Source organism: Bos grunniens, chromosome 17 (assembly GCF_055505025.1).
Source record: "Bos grunniens cultivar Pamir isolate PY7600 chromosome 17, Bosgru_T2T1.0, whole genome shotgun sequence".
NCBI lineage: Eukaryota > Metazoa > Chordata > Mammalia > Artiodactyla > Bovidae > Bos > Bos grunniens.
The window spans coordinates 69,899,112-69,922,684 of NC_141181.1; the positions used below are offsets into that span (position 1 = coordinate 69,899,112).

General features: G+C 52.2%; 1 protein-coding gene across 3 annotated transcripts in view; it reads left to right on the forward strand.

Annotated features, from left to right (window-relative positions):
* The window catches only part of OSBP2 (oxysterol binding protein 2), a 122,935-nt gene that overhangs the window by 44,455 nt on the left and 54,907 nt on the right, over window positions 1-23,573 (forward strand). The window contains exon 1 of one of the 3 annotated variants that reach the window (XM_086348765.1): window positions 22,436-22,582. The exons of the other annotated variants lie outside the window; for them this stretch is intronic. The gene's annotated coding sequence lies outside the window, so the exon portion shown is untranslated. Of the gene's footprint in view, window positions 1-22,435; window positions 22,583-23,573 lie in introns of those variants that run through there. 3 annotated transcript variants of the gene reach the window in all.

Here is a 23,573-nt window from a genome sequence, read left to right on the forward strand (position 1 = left end):
TCAGGCATCACAGCATTTTATATGTCCTCTTTGCTTCAAAGAACAGGGGGCCTGTGCACAGATCACATTCATTGGGACCCCTAGTGTGGAGCGGGATCAGGAAGGTCACTGTAGATACAGGCTGCTCCTCTTTTCTTTCTGCTGGGGCCTGAAACGCCACATCTTAAAGTAGACAAATAGCTCTGCAATACCGCTAATACTGTCGCTCCCAAAATATGACTGATCGTGTAAGATCTTTGCCTTAGGGAATGTTTGAGCAAGAATGCAATTCACGGAGATTCGTTATTTTTGGAAATAGAAAAACCATGACACCTTGATGCAAAACATGCCTTTTCTCAACCTGGTGTCCCTTGCCGACCCTGTCCCTGGGACCCAGAAGCTTCCCAGAGCCCTGCTACTTAGGTCAGCCAGGCAGTGCTGGAGCAGACCACCCTGTCTGAGAAATGAAGGTGGTCACTCAGGACTGTGCTAAGGGAAAGTGATCCCCAGGATGTGAGACCTGCAGAATGACTGCTTCCTCCCACAAAGAGGCCTCAGAAACAGCAGTTTTTGCAGACCATGTTTGTCCTTTGATGAGTTTTAATCATAGATCTGGAGCAGGCAGTGCCTTCTGAGTTAGAAAACTTGCTTTCTTGCTAAATTTTATGGAGATCAGTATATTTTAAGTTATTATACAACAAATGCTTACTGCACATCTCTCTGTGCCAGACAGTGTTGGAGATAAAGATTGAGTGGAAAACAGAACCAGTCTGTGCAGCCAGGGACCTCACTGCCTGCTGGGAGAGGGCAGACAGAGCCACAGACAGTCACAGTGGATTGTGTCTGACACTTGACCGGGACAAAGCAAGCACAGTGAAAGGCAACTAACCCAGTCTGGATGGTCAGGGAAGGCTCCCTGGAGGAGGGGATGCATAAGCCAAGACCCAGAGGGCTGATGGTGAGTGAAGTGCAGTGAAAGTGAGACTCCGAGGGGGCAGAGAGCACGGCGGTCCTGAGCTGAAGACAGTTCTTGGTGGTGGGGGCGGGGGTAGGGGGCAGGAGCAGGGAGAAGTGGGGAGGTGAGGACGTCCCAAGATGAGGCTGGAGAGACCAGCCCGGGCCAGATCCTGGGCTGTGAAAGGCCTTCCCAGCCAGGCTGGATTCCCAAGGGCTGCCAGTGGGTGCCTCAGCTCTGCTTCTCTGGCAGCAGGTGGAGTGAGGCTGGACGGTGGGTGGCAGAGGGGCCAGTGGGTCCAGGTGGCAAGTGATGCCAGCCGGGGGTGGTGGCTGTGGGGAAGGAGAAGAGTACTGGGATCTGAGAGAGCCTCGGGGCAGAGCCGGGCTCTGTGTCCTGCCTGCTCCTCATGGTGTGTGAGGTGCCAGAACCCAACTGAACCGGGATCCTGGCTGTGCCACCTTCTAGCCACATGACCCAAGACAAATGATCTAACCCAACCCCCTCCCAGAGTAGGAGATGGCACCCCACTCTGGTGTTCTCGCCTGGAAAATTGCATAGACGGAGGAGCCTGGCGGGCTGTAGTCTGTGAGGCCACAGAGAGGAGGACACGACCGAGAGGCTAAGCAGCAGAACTCCGTTCCCAGTCAGCCCATTCCTTTATTTTGAAGAATCGGCTTCTTATGAGGACATGTAAAGTGCCAGCACTGCCTGGCCCACATGGCACCAGTACCTGCGACAGTGGTGATGGTGGGGGGGAGTTCGATTGGCTGCAGGGTGTCCTGCGGGTTAGGAAAGGGGAGGGGAAGGCGTCCTGCCGGGCCCTGAGGGTTTCCCATTTCCCTGGTGTCCCATCAGTCCCTCTGGAATTGCTGCTGGGGCACAGGGTGCAGAGTCCCACCCGGTTCCCAGGGAGCCTCGTCCTGCAAGGATAACCTTCAGCAGGGAGCCCCCGGGCCTCTGCTGCGTGGCGAGCGAGTGGTGGCCATGTGCCCAGAGCAGGTCCTGGGCTGCAAGCACTCAGCGTCCTCTTTCCAAAGGCCGAACATGCTCTTGGGTGGCTGACAGAACAGCCAAGGCCTTTGGTGTGATTGACTCTGACAGACTCCAAGAGGAGCATAAAACGAGTCTGCAAGCTCAGGCTTGCAGAGCTCCCACAATGACACGTCCCCTTTCATGTAAAAGTAGATTAGCCCTGTGGATCCAGCATAATGAGTCTCTAATGCCGGGGACTGTGGTAATTAATAAGTTGTAAACATTGACTTTTGATTCAAGGCTTCTTGGGGAGGGGGTGAGCAATTAATTTTAATAGCTTTGTACAAATTTACATGAGATATCATAAAAGGGTGAAAAAAAAAGGCTCGACATCAGCTCGTTGAGAGGTATTGAACTCTGCTGGCCGCCTCAGAGTCCGCACCGTGCAGGAAGAGTGAACGTGAGGGGGATGCTCCTGGGGCTGGTGAAGCAGCTTCGGACTGTGGCAGCCTCTTGAGCGAGCCGCAGCCCGAAGGGAGGCTCCTGGAGCGTCCACTGCGCCGTCTCTGAGGTCCACCCTCAGGCCTCAGGGAGAGGTTCTGAAAGGAAGCCCAGCGCTGACCAGAGGGGAGGCCCTGAGTCTGGCAAGCCCATGGGGACCGCATCCTCGGCAGATGCAAAAGTCAGGATTTCTGGGCTGTGAGACCAGCCCTCTCTTAGAAACGACCTGGCCCATCTTCTTTCCAGACTGCACGTCTCCCACTGTTTCCAGGGGCCAGTAGCCAACACACATGGGCGAGGTTTCCTTTCCATTGACCTCACCAACTCAGGTCAGATACTGCAGAGAGAAAAGATCAACCTACAGAGCACACAAACATCAGGAGAAAAACACAGAAGAGCCCCTGGGACCACCTGGTGCCGCTCTGAGGGGTTCAGCACTTGGAACAGGCATTTGTTTGGGCTCCCCAGGCCCCTGGAGAACCCTAAGGGGAGAGAAACGTTTGACTGGAGGTGGTTTGGGTGCAGTCTTTCCGGAAGGCAGCCCCACAGACCGGAATTCTGATGGACAAACCTCAGTACTAACCCCGAGAACACAGAGCACAGCAAGATTTCTTGAGATTGTTTCTCTGTAACAGCTTTGCCTCCTTCTCCAGTGGAAACTCTGTTCCCGTTTTAGAGTGTAGCTTAATTTGACTTTGTGCGGGTTGTTTGAGGGTGGGAGGGATGTGAATCTTGTGCCCTTCTCCACACACGCAACCCTGGCAGTCGTCCGAAAGAAACCGAGGTGGTGGGGGTGACTCTGTACCCCTGGTCCAAGGCGGTCGGCCTGCAGGAAGATGATGTGGGCTCCTAGGGTTGGCATACGCAGAACGTTTCGTTCTAGGTGTCCATAGGTGGTGGGCTCTGTGGGCTGGAGGTGAAGCTGGCTGGGTGACACGCAGGGCTTATTGTCAGGTTTGAGCCTCAGCCTGCAGGCGTTCCCAGGTCAGGAAAGACTTTGGATATGTAGCCCCACATGACCCTGCTGTTGAGCCCCAGTTTTTAGGGAGAGAGAGAAAGGAGGGATGGCAAAGATTGGACAGGGTGAAACTGCGTCACCCTTCCTGTACAAGTTTTAGCTGCTTGCCTGGTTTGCACACATACGTGATCATAATGGGTTTGAGGGGGAGGCCGAAAGAACAAAGCCAGAGTGCGCTTGTTAGTCCTGAGGCTTCAGGATCTGCCCGTGGGAGCTGGATTTGGAGCATGTGTATTTATGTGTTTCCCGCAGTTTCCACAGCTGTTTGCTCTTACAGCTTGTGTGCTGGTAGCTTTCAGGTCATACAAAATAGCAAGACTGTCAGCAAAACGCAAAAACCAACCCTAAAGGAAAGGGCAAAGTGCATTTTGCTAAAGAGAGAGGGAGAGAGTTGGGGGAAGACTTGATAGGTTATTGGTTAGTTATTTGCTTGTTTTTTTGCTTTGAGATGTAACTTCCTGAGACTGCACTGACCAACGAGGTCTAGGGTCTTTTCAAGACCAGCAAGCTTTTGGATAAGCCATTTAAATATCAGTCAAGGGGGTTTTCTTCTGTTGTGTCTGTGCTTGCCTCGCTGCATACAATGGCTGCCCTGAAACTAAGGGGACTAAGAGCTGATGATCGGAGTTTTAAAATTAATCATTTGGCTGCGGCAGGCCTTAGTTGCGGCACGCAGGACTTTGATCTTTGCTGGTAAATGAGCTGTTCGTTACAATTGATTGTTTTCTTTTCTCTATACATGTTTGAGACACTCAGCTCATATCAGAGGAATATTCCTCTTGAATCATTTTCCTATTATGCACATATATATATTTTAAATTAATTGATTTGGCTATGCTGAGTCTTAGTTGCGGCGTGTGGGATCTAGTTCCCTGACCAGGGATCCAGCCTGGGCTCCCTTTACTGGGAGTGCGGACCCTCAGCCAAGGGACCACGGGGAAGTGCCTGATAATTGGTTTTTAAAGTCCATTGCTTGGAAGGACTTTGACAGTCAGGGCCAGCATGATCCCTGATCCAAACACTGCCCTCACCCGGTTGTGAGACCTTACAGATACATATACCTGCCTCTTTCTGGTGTCCGTGCCACAGCCCTGTCCTGTGAAATACTTGTCGATCTTAATTCTACTTTGTGGATAGAGAAAAGTGTATGGAGCGGCAGAGTGCCTTAGCTAGCTCAGATTGGCAAGACAGAGACGGTCACGGTCGTCTCCCAGGGCTGGGCACAGGCCAGTCGGGGTTACAGAAGCCTTTGTTGTGAATGGCTTGGTTCAGAACCCAGCTAACCTCCCTCTCTGTCCCTAGTGGGTACATATCACCAAAGTCAGCAATAGAGTCAGAGGGCTGATGATTTAAAAAAAAAGTCTGTAAGCATTTATTAAAGCAGAAAGAAACTCAGTATTTAAGAATCATGTGTAGAAGCTTCAATCACCAGGGTTTGCATGATAAGAAATCATTTATGAATACAAGTATTTTTTCATCCACCATCTGCAGTCTCGTTTACTGAAGAAACTGAGGTTATAAACCTTCTTGCAGTTGCTTCTGGCAGACATCCACTTGCAAGCCCACGGACAAAAGTTTCCATTTGTATTTTTTAATGAATCGTCTCTCCAGGGTTTAATTAGTCATTGTGGCTATGCATGAATCATTCATAATCTGGGTTTGCCACTAGCGCATGGCAGTTAAACTCAGATGAATAGAAACAGTATTTTCCAGCAGAATGTAAAATGCTCTTTGGCCAGTTATCATTGGTTGGCAACATGTCTTATCAGGATAAACGTTGATTATTGGCAGCCGTTACATGTTTTGGTTTGGGTTCTTGTCTGTGGGGAGAAAAACAACACACAAGCCTCATGTATCTTGTTTTTCTTTTTTTTAAAATTTGTTTGTTTATTTTGGCTGCACTGGGTCTTAGTTGTGGCACTTGGGATCCTCGATCTCTGTTGCCACACGTGGGATCTAGTTTCCTGACCAGGGATTGAACCCAGGCCCTCTACTTTGGGAGCTAGGGGTCTTAGCTACTGGACCGCCAGGGAAGTCCCCTCAATTATGTTCCTCACGGCACGTTGAGAACCCAGAGTCGAACACTCCCCACCCCACCTAACATCAGAGAGGTGCCTGGAGCTCACGAGAGTAACAATAAGCACTGCCGCGTGTGCCTGCCACGTGCCTGGCATTTCTACATGCTTTATGCGTCATCCTTCAAGTAACTTGCCCACAGTCACCGAGCTAGTAAGTGGCCGAGCCTGGCTTTTGGACCCAGGTCTGGCTGTCTGCTTTTGAACTATGGTGTTGGAGAAGACTCTTAAGAGATCCAACCAGTCCATTCTGAAGGAGATCAGTCCTGGGTGTTCTTTGGAAGGAATGATGCTAAAGCTGAAACTCCGGTACTTTGGCCACCTCATGCAAAGAGTTGACTCATTGGAAAAGTGTCTGATGCTGGGAGGGATTGGGGGCAGGAGGAAAAGGGGACGACAGAGGATGAGATGGCTGGATGGCATCACCGACTTGATGGACGTGGGTTTGGGTGAATTCTGGGAGTTGGTGATGGACAGGGAGGCCTGGCATGCTGCCATTCATGGGGTCGAAAAGAGTTGGACACGACTGAGCGACTGAACTGAACTGAACTGAACTGAACTGGCTGTCTGTAAGTCCTCTGCCCTGTTCGGTCTACCATGCTATCTGAAAGCTTGTGTTTCAGCTAAAAGGATGATTTGAAGAAAGTGATTAAAAATCTTTCACACGATTTGGGAAAATTCATGGCCACTATTTCTTCTCTGACTGCTTCTGGCTTGCCCTCCCTCCTCTTCCTTTCGTGGGCCACGAAATACACACATTTTAGGCCCTTTGACCACCTGCCACGCAGCTTCTGGGCTTTGTTCTGTCTTCTCCATCTTTATTCTCTGGAAATCTTTGATTAACCAAGCTTTGAGTTCATTAATTCTACTTTCTGCTTACCCTTTCTGCTATGGAGCTTAGTCAATGAACACTTAATTTCAGATACTGTATTTTTAAATCCTAGAATATCCATTTGATTATTTTTATAGACTTCCAATTCTATTGAAATGCTCCATCTATGTACCCATCTTGTCCTTTCCTCTTTTTTTATTTGACTTATTAATCATCATTATTTTGAAGTTAACTTCTTGCCAGTCAAGCTGCTTAGGACACACTCAACATGCCAAGTGGCTCTTCTCACTGGCTCCTGACATTTCAGCCATCTGTATTTCTGAAAGCCCACATTTCTCATCTTTGGTTTCCCTAACTGCCCATGTGCTCCGTGCAGGGAGAATACTAAATTTCTGAGAACTTCCCAGGAGTTGTGGGGACATGCGCCTCCAGAGTTATGGAGGTTATCTGCTTCAGTTGTCTCAGTTCAGAGCCACCTAACTGAGAGCCCCTTGGCTGGGAAGTTGAACCCTACTTGGTCAGAAGCAGGGTGATGGCATTTCAGGCTCATAACAGGGGCAGTGACAGTCTGTGCCAGTGTCTTAGGAAGAGTCAAGTGGCCAGAGGGGAGGCAGAGCGCTGGCGGCAGGCTGCCATGGTGGGCCAGGAGGAGGAGGAGGAGGAGGAAGGCTAGGTGCAGGTCCCCCGAAGGGTCAGGAGGAAAGGGTGGGCCAAGGGCTGGTGGAGCTGAGGCAGGCTGCTCGTGGGCGGGGAGGAGGGGCTGCACCATGCAAGGGCTTGGGCTTTCAGGGCCCAGCAGGGCACCGCTGGGCTGGGAGGGCAGAGGGCGGGCCTGGCTGGGGTTTACCGGCCACACCAGTAATAAAGGCGGCCTTCCCGGCGGGTCAGGAGGGGCTTACTGGTTGTCAGCAGCAGTGGCAGTCAGTCTACCCACCAGGATGAGAGTGTGTAGTGAGAAGGTCAATGCGCGAGGCCTGAGCCGCAGGGCAGAGCAGGGAAGACATCCTGCGGGCAGAAGTGTATTCCTGCTTTTGTGGACAAGAATCCGTGGCCTGTGTTCCAGTTCTTTAGCTTTTCCAGAACCTAGAAAATAACTGAATAGAAATTTAACATCTTGCTGTATGACTTGGATTGTTTCTGTTAGTTCCAAATCTTGAATATTTGGGGGTCTTCAGTATAGACGTGGCCTATCATGTCAGTAGAGATTCTGGGCTTTGTGCTAGTGATGTGTGTGTGTGTGTGTGTAGAAATGGACTTCCCTCGGTCTCTCATTGCCCTCTGGGATGGTGAGGATGCAAGCATGCTGGTGGTTGCTGGATATGCCATACATTAGACAAAGGAATTAAACTGAAGGAATCATTTATTACAAAATGCTCAAGAAAGTCCATTCCAAGTGAGGAAAAGCACCAAGATTTGAGACTCTCCTCAGAAGTGTCAGTATGTCCACCTGGCAGTTGTTGCATGTTTGAAAGGTAACTGGGAGGTACCCCACCCCCCTCGTCTGATGCCTGTGACCACTGAAGCAGGAAGCCCACACAACGCCGTTCTCCTGGAGCCTGACTTGTTTCTTCTTCTGTAGAATAGTACATTTATTTATTTATTAATATTTACTTATTTGACTGGGTCTTACTTGCGGCCTGCAAGGTCTCTGAGGCACTGTGGGATCTTAGTTCCGCCATCAGGGATCATACCCACATCCCCAGTGTTGGGAGGTGGCTTCTTAACCACTAGACCACCAGGAGAGTCCCCTGACTTGTTTCTTATCTTTGGATTTTGATGCTATGCTACCTTAAAGGGGAAAAATGCTCTTGGAAGTTGTTTTCAAAGGAGAAAAAGAAGATGTTAAGTTAAAAGATGGTCGAGGTCGTGATTTTGCTTATTTTTAAGGTACCACATGTGGCTTGTGATCCTTCTTGCTTGGTGTGAAAATGGAAGGAGCTCGTCCCCCCACCTTTCGGCCTGCCTCTCTCCCGCACAGCCGGTGCCCACTCCTGCGCCCTTTGTGAGTGGTCAGCCCTGCGCTGACAGTCCATGAATGCTTGAGCAGAGTCCCTCATGCCTGCTTGGACAGCACTTATTAACCTTGACTTGAACTCATTCCATTTGGTTTTCCCCCTTCAACTGGAGCCTTTTCCAAATGGTAAAAATGAAGTTGTCTTTGAACCTGAATTAATGAGGCATAAAAGTTGTTGTTATAAAGAGAGTTAAAGCAGGAGTGGGCAGTTTAGGCCAGTGAAGGGAAGGGTCTCCTTGTCCTGGACTCCAGAAAGGCTTGAGGGAGGTCATGAAGCAGGCGGGGTCTGGGTGACTGTCCAGTCTGTGGAGTCCCCTCTGCTTGGCCAGCCAGGCTTGGTTTTCTCAGACTTGCAACCAGAGGGAGCCCCCCCCCCCACGCCCACCATCTGCATGTCCCATAGGGAAGCTGAGCCTCGCTGAGCATGGAGGTGAGGGTGGTCAACGGTGGCTGTTTTTCTTGTCTGTGGCAGAGCCAGGGTTCCCCCATCGAAGTCTGGGACTTTCCTGGCCGGGAGTGAGGAGCAGTGGGAGGGATTTGAGCAGAAATGAAGAAACGTGGAAGCAGTTCCTCGTGACATCACCAGGCCCCAAGCAGCCCCATCTGTTGGTTGATTGATACGCTGGCACCAAGGATATGAGGGAGGGAATTGGATTCCAGGTGAGGAGGGGACCCCCTAACAGCCTTCCCTCCCTTGGTTCTGAAAGGAACTCTTAATTGGTGAACTCCTCGCATCCCCAGGGTGTATGACAGTGGGGAAACGAGGGCTTGAGCCAAGGGCCACCCAAGGGTCCCTCCCTCTCTGGATTCTGGTGAAGGGCCAGCCTTCTTTGGCCTCCATGGGGCTGGGTAGCACCCTTATGCCGGGTCAGGTTCCCGGCCATGCTCGCGCACTTTAAGAGGCTGAGCTGCGCTGTCCGCTGCCGTCCTCGTCCCGCCGCGGAGAGAGCTAGCCTTTGTCTAGCCTGCTGGGCTTGGGGAGAGCTAGTCCCTGCTTGGGACCGGGCTGGAAGCGGCGTGTCCAGTCTTCCGGGGACTGGCGAGTGGCCTCGTGGGGAGCCCTTCGCTCTTGGAGAGCGGGACCCTGGGGGGCAGAGGTGGCCTCATAAGGCTGGTGGGGAGGAGGCTGGAGGAATGAGATCGCGCCGCGCCGCGCCCCTGCCGCGCTCAGGCTGACCGACCGGCGGGCGGAGCGGGGCGCGCCGCTCCTCTCGGCTCGGAGCGCTCGGGCTGGCCTCTGTCCGCGGTGCTGAAGGGGCGGCCGCGGCGGGGAGGCTGGCGCGGGGCCGCCGGGCAACACACACCCAATCCGGGGACCGCCCTCCTCCCGTGCTCGGCGCGGCGGTGGAAGCCGGCACTGCACCGAGATGGACTGAGAGCGCGGCGACGGAAAGGCGGCGGCGGCGGCGGCGGCAGCGGCAGCTACAGGAGCCCCCGCAGCCTCGGGGCCAGACCCGCTTCCACACCCAGGAACCCCTCCCTGGGGTGAGTAAGGGGCAGGCGCAGCCAGGTTGGGGCGAACGAGTACTGGAGCATGGGGCTCTCTTGGGCTTTAAAATTTCCCTTCCCCATTGTAAATTTCTTCCAGCCCTGATCTTGAGTAACCTACAGGGCTGAGAGCTCAGATCTCTGCCCTGGTACTTCCCCAGCTCTGGGATAGAGGGCAGGTCCCTCTGCCCTCACAAGCCAGGGGACAAAGGGTTCAGCCAGAAGTCTAAAGACCGTCCCAAGGCATGTCCTCCTCCCAACCCTGGATGCAGCTCACTGTATGGCACTGGGAAGGGCTGTTTGTCCAGGCTGTTGTCAGAAGGACAGCACCTTCCCCTCTCTGTCCCCGAGGGAATGGCTCTGGGCAGCCTGGCCACTGGAATTCAGCCCAGACAGAGGCCAGCCATCTTTTAGCAGGGAAAACAGGCTTGAGCCTCCACTGGGGCTGCAAGTGAGAGGTAAAGACCTTTCCCTGCCTTCCCCCGGTCTCCTGACACCTGAGCTGTTATGAGCAGGGGTTCAGGGCCAAGGGTCACAGTGCACCTGGCTGTGGCCAGTGGGCTGGACTCAGGCAGAGGAGCTCTGGAGTGGATACTGGGCAGGCACTCCCTGCTAGTGTGTGTGTGTGTGTGTGTGGCTATTTTCCCAGCACGCAAAGGGGATTTTAAACTCCGGTGGTGCCTGTCACAGGAAAAGCCCTTCTCCAGCCGGCCTGTGCCTCTGAGTAAGCAGTCTGAGGTCACGCTGGTCAACTACCCAGTCCGAGGAGCCCTGGGCTTCCTCTGTCCCTAAAGCTGCCCCCCGCCTCGCCGTCCGCTGGGGGGAGATGTGTTTAAACTTGATGGGTCACCTCTGCCTTCGATCCCACCAGCATTCGGTTCCCATCTCCATCACCTGGCAAGGTCAGACAGAGAGACCTCTTGATTCCTGCTGGGCGGGCTGTTGGGGGGCCTTTCCTGCCTCAAGAGAGGGCTTCGGCTGTACTGGGGAGGTGAGGGGCCAGAAGGGAAGGGGAGAAGTCTAGTTGTGCAGGATTCCAAGCTGTGTGAGGTGCTCGTTCTACTCTTGAATGGGTGGAAGTGATGGATGCAAGTGAAGCTTCTAAGTCTCGACAGGCTCGCGCTGGAGGACTGAGGTCTGTGTTTTGTTCCGACTGTCTAGCCTAGGCTGTGGGCATCAGAAACGACTCTGGTGGGCAGCTTTCTTGGATCATGGGGTGTGTGACTGTGCCGCTGAAAGAGAGGTGGAGAAGGTGTGTGAAATGATGTGCTGATTTTAGGGTCAGTGTGAGCTGCAGTGGAGCTGCAGTGTTGACAGAAATGCATGCCAAGGATGTGCTCGCATTACTTGCGTAAAGCAGACCACTGGTAGCCAGGTGCCATTTATCTCTGACCAATGTTCTGTAAGAGGAAAGGTCACCAGGGAAAGCACGATAACTGCGCCTCTGGCATGTACTCAGTTTACATGATTCTTGATTGTTTTTTCCCACCCCAAAGCATTTTTGTTTTGAGTAGGTAAGTTTTTTCCTATCATGTAAACACTTTGTATTTTGGCCAGGTGAATAAACCTCTTTAGATCCAGCATAATTGTCTGGAAGGATGACTGACACATAACTGTACTTTGACATCCTCGTTGACATCCTTGTTTCATTAAAATACGAAGTTGAAAGTATATAATGGCTGGTCAGCTAAGCAGCAGGCCAGTGCTTCTGCTTTGGGGAAACAGGGTTATTTGAGCTTCACGTGTTGTTTGTTTTGAAAATACATTTATAGCCCCAAAGTTTTCCATATCTAGATCAAATTGAGGTATGTGTATATTTTTAGCATGCTCCACACCTGTAATGCAATCAGGCTACCTATTTTTATTCACAGTCTGAGCAACTTAAAACCTCCTCAATAATTAAGGTGGGCTCAAGTTCTCTGTAACTGAAGAAGATAACACTTGAGGGTTGACTGGGTGCAGTTTAGACCCAACTCTCAGTCTCTGCTCAGAAGCCCTGCACTTGGTTGTATCACGTGTAAGCCTGCGTCTGTGCACATTTGTCAAATGGGTGTGAAAAGTAGGAAAGGAACCTTTCTGAATGGATTTCTCAAGGCCAAGGCAGAAAGTGAAGACACAACAATGAAACTTTATTTTGATGAAAGCAGTTGATCTTGGTTTCCCGGTGGAATGGTGTCAGGGATGGCATAACGGCTGCGTCATATAAGGGAATGAAAGGAGGCCCAGCTTTGTAGATTGAGAGAGCGGGGTTCAAGTTCCCATTTTTACCTCTTATTTATGGTATGCTGTGATGTAGCTTCTCTCAGCCTCAGTTTTGCCATTTGTAAAACAGAGAAAGTTACAGCTGCCTGGTATGTAAACTTAGCGTAGGACGGTATGAGCTCAGTGTTACACCGAATAATAATGTCCATGATAATATAATATATTATTATTATATAACATCTAATAATAATAATATTCACAGTCTACCACCACTGCTTTTTTGTTTTGTTATGTCTTGGCTGCACCACGCGCCATGTAGGACCTTAGTCCCCTGACCAGGGATCGAACCCACGTGCTCTGCCTTGGAGGCAGGGAGTCTTAACCACTGGACTGCCCAGGAAGTCCCTGCTCCCGGTTAATAGGACAATGTGAGTGTGTTGAGACAGAAGTCTCCACGTGGCGGTGTTCAGTCTCAAACCACGCGGGCCATGACCGGACTCAGTAGTTTGCCTTCGGGTAGCCTGGTCCCATCCTGGAGGTGGTATTCAAGGTGAGGACTGTCCCTAGGTCTGGGGACATTGGTTGGCCAGTGGTGGAGCTCAGATAAAAGGACTGTTCTCCCCAAATGCCAAAGGCCATGAGGGGGTCTTTGTCCAGAGAAGCCCCTTCCAGGAAAGGGTTTGTGGCTGCTGCTGTTCCCGAAGGCTCTCTTCTCTCTGAGACAGGGTTTTTCTCCCAACAATGGTGTGTCTTCTCTTCCCACCTCTGTCCCACGTGCCCCGTGGTCACAGCAGCCGACCTGGGTGGGAGCTCACTTCAGGCCAGGCTTTCCTGCCTGCCCTCCACCCTCATGACAGCCCTGTGAGAACCATTACCACGCCTGGGGTACAAATGAGGAAACTGAGGCCTGGAGAGGTTCGATCACAGGCGCCCAAGGTCTGACCACAGCCCCCGCCTCCCCAGCACGAGGAGAGGGCCCCCGGCGAGCCAATGGCGCGGGAGGGGCTGTCATCACCAGGCTCACAGCCAGTGCCCCTCCTCACGCTGCGCTGGCAGCATCAGGCTGGCAGGAGGAGGTCTCAGCGGAAGGTCTCAGCGTCTGAGACCTTCCCTTCCCAGCCCGCCGGATCGGCTCCTCCTCACACCGGGGCAGGGCCAGGACAGCAGCGGCCGAGGCCGTGAGCAGAGCTGGGCGGGGAAGGGTCCTTGGAAATCAGCAAGACTGACCTCCCAGGATACGAAGAGCCTGAGGCACTGAGAGGGACTGACTCATCCTCGGGAGGAGGGTCTTTATTCCATTTCCCAGGGTAAAAGCCCCCCTTAACTGACCTCTCTGGGGAGCCTGGGGTTTGCTGGTGGCTCTGTCAGAACGGCTCCCTAAGGCCCAGGGGCCCCTATGATCCCAGAGAAGACCCGAGTGGGCAGCTCCCTCGGGTCTGGCTGCCCGGCCTGGGAAGCCGCTCCATCTGGCCTCTGCTGGCACGTGGGTGCATTTGCAGACTGCACCGATTTCCATTTTCCGGGTGATGAGGTAATTTAAAGGTTATTCAGTTGAGTTTGTTAGTTCCCCTGGCTTGAGGCCTTCCTCTGAAAACGCCTGCTGCTAATAGCCTGGGCACCAGGCGTTGATATAGAAAGACGTGCTTGTTGCCCATAAACTCAAATTATTGACGAAGTGCGTGGGTCTCTCAGAGCTGCTTTGCACACATGCCCCGTCTCAACGGTGCCTTAATGAGTGTACCCACGAGCTTGCTTTTTTAATTGAATGGCATTTCATGAGGCTAAACTCACGGCAGCCTCTGCGGGCGCACTGCTCTTCCTGGGCTGCCATTATTGGCAGTCGCTGGCTCCTGGCCTCTTAAGTCTCCAGCCTTGAACCTCAGCCCCTGTGGGCCTGGACTCCTCCTCTCTTAGCTCCTCCGGCCGCGCCCTGTCCATTTTCCTACCGCACTTCCTCTGGCTTCCGTCCGTCCCCCCCGGCCATGCTACCACTGCTCTGATTCAGTTCCTCATTATCTGCTGACTTTCTGCCCAAGCCTTTGACCAGCTGCCTCTCTGCTTCGGGCAGCCCCTCGTAGACGCGTCCCAGTGTGCTTCCGGCAGACTCATCTTTCAGGAACACCGGATCTGCTCTTGTCACCGCTCTCCCGACAGACGTTCCCTGGCCCCTTCCTGCCTCCAGCACGAGGGCTGATGCCTCAGGCCAGCCCAGCTCCCCGCACTGCGCAGCGCAGAGCCAAGGCCTCTCGTGCAGCCCAGCCCTCCTCCTCTCCCAGGCAGTGGTCCTCCCAGGGCCTGGACATGTCTCTTCTCGCCCCCACTTTCTCCAGGCCCAGCCTCAGAGCTTCCTCCTCCAAGCTGCCCTCTCTCTCTGACTTTCCCTCCCCTGACTGGACCCAGAACACACTGGCTGCATCATCCGTTCAATCACAGGGATCAGCAGAACTTCGCTTAGGCTCAGATTTAGTGCCGGGCACCAGGGTTGCCAGAGCGAGCGGGCTTGGGTTGTATTGTGCACCGCACCCCCCCCGCCGCAAAAGATATTTTGAAGTCCTGACCCCCAGTACCTTTGGATGTGGCTTTATTTGGAAATAGGATGTTAGCAGATATAATCAACATGAGATCAAGAGGGTGGTCCCTAATATAATATGACTGGTGTCCTTACAGAAAGGGAAATTTGGACTCTCTCTCTCTCTCTCTGTCTCTCTCACACACACACACACACACAAGAAGGTCATGTGAGGACGGACACAGAGGAATGCCATGTGAAGAAGGAGGCAGACACTGGAGTTATGCTGCGGCAGGGCAGGGGCTCTCAGAGGCTGGAAGAGCCAAGGGGGGATCCTTCCCTGCAGCCCTTGCGGGGAGGGGCGTGGCCCTACCAACAGCTTGGCGGGGGCTGCTAGACTCCAGAATTGTGGGAGAATACGTTTCCGTTCTTTGAAGCCACCTGGTAGAAAATTAATACAGTGAGTCCCAGCCCTTCCTGGCCCGAGAGGTGCTTACTGTTTGCAGGGGGCAGACAGCATCCTTTTGAGTCTGTGTGATGAGCGCAGAGAGGCGTGCTGTTGTGATGGGAACCCCGAGGAAGGGCCCTCCTCTGAGCAGCATACCATCCCCTCTCCAGGTGGACAGCGGTCAGTAAGGCTCCCTCGGGGAGGCCCACACCCCAGTCTCCAGAGGTGACAGGAGCCAGCCACGCGGGGGAAAGGGAGGGCATCCCAGGCCAGGCGAGCAGAGGCTTGAGAGGGACGGGCAGCCAGGCGAGCCAGGGAGCAGGGAGCTGGGGGCCGCTGAGGCCCACAGGGCTTTGATCCTGGTGGGCTGCGGTTGGCCAAGGAGTTGGAACTTAAAACTTGCTGCTGTGGGTGTCAGGGAACCACGGAAAGGAGGTGACAGGAGAACAGATGGTATTTTCAGTAAATGATTTCATGGCAGCAGGAAGGATGGATCAGAAGGGGTAAAAGAAGCTGAGACCTTGGAGGTGAGCCAGGGGCTGGAGAAAAGGTGTATAGATTTGCAAACTGCTCTGGATTTAATATTGTCAGGACCCAGCAGCCCTTCAAATGTAGGGGATCAGGGAGAGGGAGAGACCCCGGGAGCTGACCCTCAGGTCAGCTGAGAGAGAAAATTGTCTGGAGAGGGAAAGCTTGCACTGAGGGAGCAGAGGAGAGGTGCTGGGCTCAGCTGGGGGACACTCGGGTGGCTGTGGAGGTCCAGAGCTTGGAGGGGAGGACTCTTCTGAAGGTCCAGATGGGGAAGCGTGAGCAGGGAGATGGGACTTGGCGCCCTGGCCATGGACACCATCCCTTGGGCCCAGCACGGAGCAGGAAGTGGACAGGGTGAGGGCCGACTCCTGCCTGGGAGCTGGGGCAGAGGAGGCTGGAGGGCAACGGATGTGTGGCAATGGGCCAGGAAGCAGGGGGCGGCTGGTGTGACCCGGGCCGGCCCAGGAAGGGCCCCAGGAGGGCATCAGACTGGGCATCAGGAGGGCTGTGCTCGGGGAAACTCTTCTGAGCAGCAGAGGGTCCATCACTCCTTCCCTTCCCTGCATCTCTGTAGGCACCACCGACCACACCCTCCCTCCCCCTCTGGCACCTCTCCCTATGACGCTCTCCCAGAGCGAGCCTGGCCAGGGGAGTGCAGAGGACTCCCAGACCCCACGCGGTAGCCTCTTCCCTGGTCGCTGCAGGCTGGGGTGGCGAGGCCTGCCGCCAGCCCGGATGACAGGTGCCTGAGCCCACTGTCCCCCACGCCCGGCTGCAGCCGTGTCCGTGTCTGTTCTTTGCAGGGCCCATCGCCATGGGCGGCTCTGCCGCTCCGCCTCATGGGGATTGTGCCACGGGTGCGGCAAATGCTCCAGCCCCTCTCTGATTGCTGCCTGCCAGGTTGGTCCGTGTGCACTGCTGTGCTGGCTTTGCTGACGCGACTTCCGGGCCCTCCTGCTCCCGAACCCGCTCACTCCTCCTGTGCCCTCTTTGTGCCTGACCTTCCACCATGAGAGAGGCTCCCGTTTCAACACGAGCAGGAGCTGATTCTGAGGCACTCTTTCCAGCGATGACTGGCTGAGAGATTGCTTTAGGTTAGGAAACGCAAGACTGTAAAATATTTAAATGATTCCAGAATATATTGTCTTGGCCAAAAAGTTTGTTTGGGGTTTCCCCGTATGGCAAACCTGAATGAACTTTTTGGCTAACCCAACTTAACAAAATTTAGGCATCCATCATTACCTCCCTACATCTCTTGCCCTGCTAAAGAGATACACACACCCATTTTTTTTTAGTAATGGTCCTTTCTCAGCTCTCCCCATGCATTTACAAAGCCATGTAAGTCCCCAGGCACCGACACACACACACTTGCATGTATATATGTGAGGTCATATCACGCATATTGACACGCAGCTTGCTTTTTCCCTTACCAATATGTTTTGTAGATCTTTACATGTCAATACAAATAGGCGTATCTCACTTTTTTAAAAGATTTTGTGTGTGTGTGTGTGGACCATTTTTGAAGTCTTTATTGAATTTGTTACAATACCGTTTCTATGTTTTGGTTTTTTGGCTGTGAGGCATGTGCGATCTTAGCTCCCCAACCAAGAATCAAACCTGCACCCATTGCGTTGGAAGGTGAAGTCTTAACCATCTGACCACCAGGGAAGTACCAGGTGTACCTCATTTTTAAAATAACAGCATGGGAGGAGGAAATGGCATCCCACTCCAGTATTCTTGCCTGGGAAATCCCACGGACAGAGGCGCCTGGCAGGCTACAGTCCACAGGGTCACAAAGAGTCGGACACGACTGAGCGACTAAACAGCATCCATCATCATCCGTGGTTTCAAACATCTTACTAAGCTTTTTCTTCATGAAATTTCATAATACACATATGAGTATATATTTGTGTGTGTATATGTACACTTTTATGTCACATATGTCACAATTATTGATATATGTGGTGGTTTTTTGTTTTATTTTTGCTTTTATTGTCTTAAAAAATAAAAAAACCCTATAATTTCTAGCTAAAAAATAAAACAGTAACAGCATGGGATTTTATTGTTGTTGTTGTTCAGTCACTAAGTCACGTCCGACCCTTTGCAACCCCACGAACTGCAGCACGCCAGGCTTCCCTGTCCTTCCGTATCTCTAGGAGTTTGCTCAGATTCATGTCCATTGAGTCGGTGATGCCATCCAACCACCTCATCCTCTGTCGTGTATCGTAATCTGTGCAGTCTTTTTCCTCCTCTCAGACAGGTGTTTCCTTTATCTTTTACCATCTCAGGGAGTCCCCTGGTGAGCCTCCTGCTTGTCCATGCATCTTTGTGTACGCGTGCCAACGTTTCCAAAGTATAGATTCCTAGGAGTGGAATCGCTAGGTTGCAAGGGCATGGCCATGATAAATATCAATAGACACTATTAAATTGTCAGCCCCCCAAAAATGCATAGACTTACATCTCCCAACAGTGTGAGTTGTCAACAAAATCTACCCCATCATTCTTTTTACTCTTTGTTACTCTAATGGGCAAATGAAAAGGCATTTCCTTGCTCTTTTTCGCATTTCTATTATTACCAGTGAGACTGAATTCACTTTTTTTTCTGTTTATTGACCAATCATATGCATTCTGTGACTTGTATATTCATATTCATTGCCATTTTACTGTTTCGATTTGTGTATCTTTTTTTGTTCTTTTTGATGCTGGTATGTAGGAGCTTGTTTTAAGTCATGGTTATTTCTCCTTTGTTGTTATATATTTTGCAAGTGTTTTCTCTTCCTTGCTTATCTGTTTATGGCGGCTGTGGTGCTATGGAATTTCTCAATGTTTATGTTGTACGATCTATCAATCAGAGGCTTGTTTTTAGTACTGGGGGAAGAAAAGGAGCTTGGAGGTTTAAAACATCGCATTCTCCACCCTTCTCTGGCCTGTGCTTGCTCTTTGACTTTGAACAAAACCCCCAATATCACTGAGCTTCCATTCTGCCGGCCGGCCGTATCACAGGGCTGTCTGTCCTTCCCGGCCTCCCCTGCCCTGCCCCCGGCCATGAGCGTCACGGGAGAAGCTGTCTCCCAGGCTTCACGGCCATTCTGAACTTCAGTTAAACCGATGTGTTGATGGACGTCGACAGCCAGTCTTGATACAGGCCGCGTCTGCATCAGTGGTTTTCAGGGTGCCAGGACCCTGCCTCTGACTCTTCCCGGGTGTTGTTGTTGTTGTTCAGTACTTATTATTTGTTTATTTGGATGTGCCGGGTCTTAGTCATGGCAGGTGGCATCCTCTAGCTGCAGCATGCAGAACCTTAGCTGGGGCACGTGGGATTTAGCTCCCTGACCAGGGCTGGAGCCCGAGCCCTGCCCTGGAGCCACTGGACCAGCAGGGGAGCCCCTTACCAGGTGTTTCCTGAGTGCCTGCCCCACGCTGGTGATGTCACCTCATGACTCTGCAAAGGAAGTGTGTTCGTTTGCTCCGGCTGCCATAACCAGATACCGCAGACCGGGGGCCTTAAACCACAGAGATGAATTTTTCTCACCATTCAGGAAGCCAGAATCCAAGGTCAAGGTGTCGGCAAGGGCTGGCTTCATCCTCAGGCCTCTCTCTTGGCTTGTCGGTGGCCACCTTCTCCTTGTCTCCTCACATGGTCACCCTTGATCTGGGTCCAGTCTCTTCTTTTTATAAGGACACCGGTCATGTTGGATCAGGGCCCAGTATATGACCTTGTACCTTAACCACCTCTTTAAAGGCCCCATCTCCAAATAGACTCACATACTGAGGTCTGGCAGATCTGAATTTCAACATGTGAACTTGGGGGACAATTCAGCACAAAACAGGAAGACAGCCCCGTGTCTGGATGAGCATCAGGGAGCTGGTGCTCCCGGACTTGCTTCCAGTCACCCAGGGAGTGGGCTGCAGATCCCAACTCAGACCCGTGCATCTGACCCCCCAGGCCCACACCTCCTGGGAGGAACCAGACTGCCGTGAAGACTGTCTTGGCTCCTCTGCCCTGACTTCCTGCCCACTGGTCTCTGTCCCGCCATCCTGCAGCCTCATAACTCACCGCCGGAGCAGGGTAGCTGCTCCTCGCCCACTCTTCTGCATCGCCTTTGTCCCCGCAAGAAAGGATTTCATATAAGAATTCACTTTTTTGACCATATCTTGTTCAACTTTTGTTCTTGTGGGAAAGATCTCACAGTAAGATAAAGAGCGTCTGGAATACAGGAAACTCCCCGGTAACCTCACACCCTCACAAAACCGTTCTTGATTTTTGCACGTCCCCTTCCCTTCGCCCCTCAGCACATACAGTCGTGTTTCACAGTTCCGGTATCACCTTAAACAGGGCCCCTCAGGCGCTGCCCTTCTCACTGCACATGATCACTATCAGTTTCCCTGTCTTTATAACGACGACTTTAATGGCTGCATAATATTCCACTGAGTGGTAATACTCTAATGGTTTGAATCTTCCTCCAGCTGTTGAGCATTTGAGTTTCCCATTTGGACTTTTATAGACAGCGATGTAATGAATGTCTTTGTACTGAAAGCATTTTGCTTCTCTTGAACTGTTTCCCGAGGGAAAATTCCCAGGAGTCAGATTACTGAATTAAGGGCGGTGGTGTCATCACAGGCCTTGATGAGCTAGGATGTCTCTTTATGGAAGGAGCCTGCAGCGCCCTGTGCCACCAACGAGTGAGCACGCCAGCTTCACTGTACTCCCACGGCATTAGGTGTTAATTAAATACGTTTCTGACCATTTGAATATACTTAAAAGGGGGCCTGCCTCAAGGTGGCTTTAATTTGTATTCCCTTAATAAGCAACAAAGAAGGAGGAACATTCTGCGATAGATTTGTATTTTCAACACTTTTTATTGTCGCTTTCTTTTTAAAAATATTTGTTTTTGTTTGTTTATCTGGCTGTGCCAGGTCTTGGCTGTGGCTCGCAGCATCTTTATTTGAGGCACGCAGACTCTTAGCTGCAGCATGTGGGATCTAGTTCCCTGACCAGGGATCGAACCCGGTCTCCCTGCATTGGGAGTGTGGAGTCTTAGCCCCTGGACCACCAGGGAAGCTCCTGTCGTCACTGTCTTTAAAAAAAAAAAAAAAGAATTGGAGACTAGACAGATGGATATTAATTCCTTGGGAATCCCAGCTCTTCTTTGGTTTTCTTGAGGGATTTGTTGCTAAAAGTAGTACTTTGATTTTGAGAGAAAAGGCCTTTTGGTCAATAACGAACACAAACTATGAGGTGGGGCCAGGTGGGCTGGTCATTCCGGGGAGCAGAAGGGGCTGAGAAGAGGCCACGTCCTCAGAGTGACCTGGTGGGACCTGATCCTAATTCTCCAGCCGGTCCTCAAGCCAGCCATCCCTTCCCGTAGCCCCTGCTTACCCCCGGGCAAAGCCCGGCAGACTCAGCTTCCTACCTCTGGCCCCCGCCTCTTCGGCCGCCTCTCCAAGCGGAGGGCACGTGTGAGCAGCGTCAGGCCCAGGTACTGTCCCTGGTGGAATCTGTCTCATCTCTACCTTCTTTCAAACTGACTTGAATGATGCGCTCTTCCCCCATTCCATTTTTCTGATCTAAAATAATCAACGATAAATTTAAAAAAATTTCCCCCCTCGGAAGTTTATTTTAATTGCCTAGCAACACATTGTCATAAATTGCTCTCAAATTAATTCTCTGGCTTCAGTGTGGAATCCTTTATTAATGATGGTGGCAGTCAGCATCTATGCACAGCTATTGTTAGAACACTGCTGTTTTAAAGGGCTTCATTCTTAAGACATTCCCACAAGGAGTGTGTGTGCAAGACAGACCCTCAGAGAACTTGGTCCTCCAGACAACACAGAAAAGGTCAGTACTTCTCTTCTGCAGGCCGAGCCCCTGCTCAGTGGTGAGCCCGGGGCCCTGGGGGGATCCGGCGGGCCCTGAGCCCCACGGTGGTTGGAAGTTGTGGCCCACTTGAGTCAGAGCTTGCCCCTGTGGGACTCCCAAGCCTGCGCTCCCCTCTGCGAGGTCCAGTCAGGGTCCAGACAAGGGCAGAGGGGCAGGGCCTGCGTGGCGTTGTGCGTTAGAAATGCCCTGTGCCGGCTCGGGGAGGGGGTCAGCGACAGGGTCAGCAGTGGAAGACGTGGCAAGGCCAGTGGGCGGTGTGGGTGTGGAGACCGAGCCAGACAGGGCTCCTGTGAGTGACACAGTTGCTTTCATCCATGGACTCATTGGTCAACTGGTTGATGTGTTTATTCCCGGGCTCACTCATTCAGTGCATACGTGCTGTGTGCTGAGCCCCGCTGGAGGCTGAGCGCAATAAGCAAAGACCGGGGTCTCTGCCCTCCGCGGTTCACAGTCTGGTGTGGGAGACAGACAAGCAAACAGGAACCCACAGCAGGGCACGCCAGGTCCCGGGAAGGAAAGAAGCCTCCAGGCGTTCTGGGAGCCCAGACTTGAGAAAATTCCCTGTGGTCATATTATTTTTAACATTTCCATGTATACATGTCTTTCACACCATCACAGCTATATTGCACAATTTGCTTTTTTCCTCTCAGCAATTTGTGTTTCAGCGCAGTTTCTTATTTCTACAAAGTCATCACATACACACTTCTAAATGGTCCCAGGATAGTCCATGAAGGTGGTGAAATAAGCATTCACCTGCCGTTAGGCTCCTTGGCTGCAGAGCCTTGCACTCCCTCTTGTTCACACTGGGCCGGAGGGTGTGGGCGTGGTTATGGTTTTTATACAGCACGACCACATGCCCGCCCCCGCAACGCCTCACACCAGCTTCCGGGCACCTGTTTCTCCGTTGCCTCCGGCACTGGGATGAACAACAGATCCACCCACCCACCAACACGCTCGGATACGTGTGTACGGATTTTAGTTGAGTGGGTGTGCACGCCATATTATTGAGCAAGTTCAGGGAACGTGTCAGAACTAGACTCTGTTGAACAGTGTTCTGGCAGCAAGTGGAAGCCGGGAGGCCTGCCTCTAGGGAGACTTGCAGCCACTGCCACCCAAGTGGGACGCGACACGCTATCGGTCACTGTCACGGTGAGAGCAAGCCAAAGACGCGGAGGTGAGCAGATCAGCCGGCCTTTATGGGAGGTCGGAGAGAGCTTAGAGGGGAGGTCGCAGCTGCCTCCAGGGTTGCCAGCACGGGATGTTTGGGGCTGAGTGGCCCTCAGGAAGGGCACGGAGTTAATGCCTTGGTCTTAGAAAGTCACATTTAGCGTGTTGGGGGCCATCCATAGAGCTGTTCAGGAGATGCCCTCGACGTGGGAATGCAGACAAGGGCGAGAGCAGGGCTGGGGTTCAGCCTCACCCACACAAGGTTAGGAGGCAAACTTGGACGGGTGGCTGGCAGAATGGATGGCATTAACCACCCGTCGTCATTTGCTTGGTCTCTTGGCCTTCTGACTGTTGGGCCAACTAAGACTTTTCAGCTAATGTATTTCCTTCTTTCTTTAAAGAAGAAATTTATCTATTTGGCTGCGGTGGGTCTTGCCAAAGGCAAGTGGGATCTAGTTCCCTGACCAGGGATGGAACTCGGGCCCCCTGCACTGTTAGCACACAATCTTAGCCACTGGACCACCAGGGAAATCCCTGTATTTCCTTCTCTGAGGACAAACCGGCACTCTTCTGAGCACTTGTGAAGCTGGGTCGTAGATTTTTAAGTATTTCGCGTGAACAGAATCTGATCATTGTTGATGTGATTTGTAATGTAAAAGAACTATGTCTGTGTGTGCGTGCTCAGTCGTGCTCAACTCTTTGCTACCTCCTAGACTGTAGCGCCCACCAGCCTCCTCTGTCCATGGAATTTCCCAGGCAAGAATACTGGAGTGGGTTGCCATTTCCTCCTTCAGGGGGATCTTCGCCACCCAGGGATCAAACCCACGTCTCCTGCATTGGCAGGCAGGTTCTTTACCGCTGAGCCACCAGGGGATCCCAAAAGAACTATATGTTGATAGAAAGAAGAAAGAGCAACTGCTCTTTAGTTTAGGAAACTAAAACAGTAAAGATGAATACAGTAGGATCCATGAGTTCTTCTGTATTCACCTTCACTATTT